Genomic DNA, 2,356 nt, shown 5'->3' on the forward strand with positions numbered 1-2,356 from the left:
GAATATACAACAAATTAAAAAAAAATGCGGTAAGCATGCGTACTGAGCAGAGTTGATGACACCACCGCACCAATTACAGACTCTGCCAAAGCGAACACGAAGCTAATTCTGACCGGAGAACCAACAAAGGGTTTCCAGGAGCTTAAGAAGGCGCTCTTATGTGCACCCGTATTGGCGCATCCTGATTTCCGCAAGCACTTTTATATACAATGCGATGCAAGCCAACTTGAAATAAGAGGGGTATGGAGGAATGCCGTGTACAACTGGTTCGCTTAACGTCAGTTTTATCATTGATTTTTATTAAAATGAAATGAACTTATCGGAGCTAACAAATTCAACTTAGCATAATTATGTTAAAGGTAACATACATACTCTGAGAGGGAGAGCGCACTCATGCATATATGGTTGCATTAAAGTATTAGTGCGCGTGAAGCTATGTACTTCTCGTAAATAGCGCTCCTGGGCATTGCCCGTGGGATGCATGGTCAGTGCTTATGCCGTAAGTCGGCATTAGACGGTGGCCGTCAAGTGGCTGAACATATTACATTTAATCGAGTCATTGACTTACGCTTATGTTTTGTATGTTTATATCCATTGTTGTCAATGTCAATATTTAAGATTGTAACAAAGTGTTAAAATGCGCATGCATGAATACACTACAGATGATTTAAATATCATCAATAAATATTCAACCTATATTACAATCACTGATCTAATAGCAGTAGCTTGAATTAAAGCGTTATTAAATCGCACAATTGACATCAACAAAGCTACAACGTCTGTAGTAAAACAGACCTACACAACACTATTCAAAATGAACCACATAATCGATAACATCAAACAGCCGGAACTATTAACAAATGAGCAACACTAACAGCTGTAAAAACGTGAAATGTAAACAGCAAAGGTGAGACTCTCAACATAAATTAACAAAAAGAACACTATTATTCCACTTTACTTCTCCATATCGGGTCCCGGTTCCGGACCCGGCGTACCCGCCCTATCTGAGACGATCTCCTGATCTCGTCTCAATCATCAGCCCTTGTCGGCTGTCATGCCCCCTCTCCCCATTAATGGATATTTAGCCGGACATTGTTTTCCTTCAATATGTGAGTATAATTGGTTTCATTTCCTTAAAATTAATAACAATTAATATTATTTCTTATCGCATTTATCTTTGCAGCCATTTACAATCTCATACAAGCGGACATTTCATTTCGACTTCACCCGGTGCGTATAATTTTTCGATCTCTTATTGTTACTGACCGTTGGACCTTAATAAAATTGAGCAGGCGACGAACAAAAAATGGAAGGAAGGCAATTATAATGTGATCGTTGCGCCAATGGTAACAAGATGCCCACAGAAATGAACCTAGAACTGGGTATGCCAAAATAATCAGTTGCGCAGCAGGTATGTGAGGTATTAAATCGCTTAAATCTACCTTACCCTACCTAAAGAGCTCTGTGGGGGCTGTAGAACCGGGTATTCCAAAATAATCAGTTGTACAGCAAGTCTACCTTACCTTAAATCTACCTTACCCTACCTAAAGAGCTCTCTGGTGGCGGTAAGGGGCGATAGGTATGTATGTGTGCTTTGTTCGTGCAACTGCAAAGTTTTAAACTTTTATATTTAATAGGTGCAATAACATTTGGGTCGGTCACTCGCTGTTCGCCCTTTAGAACGTTTTCTTGAGTGAAACTAGGCGTAAGTACACATATATATTTATCCAAAAGAACTAATTCTAATAATGCCAAAAGATCTTTTCTTAGTGAGGGGTCTCGAACATGAGTCGACGTCTGACTCTGCCTGCTACTCAGGGCAAGGGTAGACGACATGGAACTGACTCACTCGGATGATGTGGGCGTGGTCTCGCCCGTGGCCGCTTCTTAGCCTTTCCTTCTGGATAACGTCGGTGATATGTGCGCCGCTGAGCCGAAACCTGGACTGGGGGTTAAACTGCTGGCCCTCTCTGGTTCGAGAGCTGGTCCCTTCGTTGCCGGAACCGTGGGTCGTTTATTTTATGTATTGTCTGATATTTTATTTGTTCGCTCCGTGTCGCTCGTTAGTCTTAAGTTTTTCTTAAGTTTTGGTATATTTCGTCACAAGGTTTACATTGAAGTTACGTTATTAAACGACAGCAAAATTCCTCGTATTCCTTTTGTACGCGTCGGCTGAGCTGGCCGGTTAGAAACTTTTTTGGAATACTTTACTTATGCAAAAAGAAAAAAATTTAACCTGGCTTCGAGTATGGCACGCAACATCATCGGGCAGGAACATCATCGGTGCCGAATTTCGGCACACGCATACATGTACGAGGTGGGCACCGTTGCTGCCCATCTGCACAGCTGCACTCTC

At 41.6% G+C, this 2,356-nt stretch overlaps 1 long non-coding RNA gene across 3 annotated transcripts; it reads left to right on the plus strand.

Moving 5' to 3' along the window:
* Positions 1-966: 966 nt before the first annotated feature.
* Positions 967-2,098, plus strand: LOC135432582 (uncharacterized). Of its 3 annotated transcripts, XR_010436931.1 has the most exons (5): positions 967-1,109; positions 1,184-1,230; positions 1,293-1,411; positions 1,638-1,705; positions 1,771-2,098. It is a non-coding gene; the product is annotated as an uncharacterized LOC135432582 (long non-coding RNA). The 3 variants fall into 3 exon arrangements; XR_010436932.1 differs by having other exon boundaries at positions 1,293-1,705; positions 1,759-2,098; XR_010436930.1 differs by having other exon boundaries at positions 1,293-1,705.
* The last annotated feature ends 258 nt before the right edge of the window (positions 2,099-2,356 follow it).

The sequence above is a fragment of the Drosophila montana genome, unplaced genomic scaffold (assembly GCF_035044405.1).
Source record: "Drosophila montana isolate Dmon_TW-CO22-7 unplaced genomic scaffold, ASM3504440v1 contig_3205_1, whole genome shotgun sequence".
Lineage (NCBI taxonomy): Eukaryota > Metazoa > Arthropoda > Insecta > Diptera > Drosophilidae > Drosophila > Drosophila montana.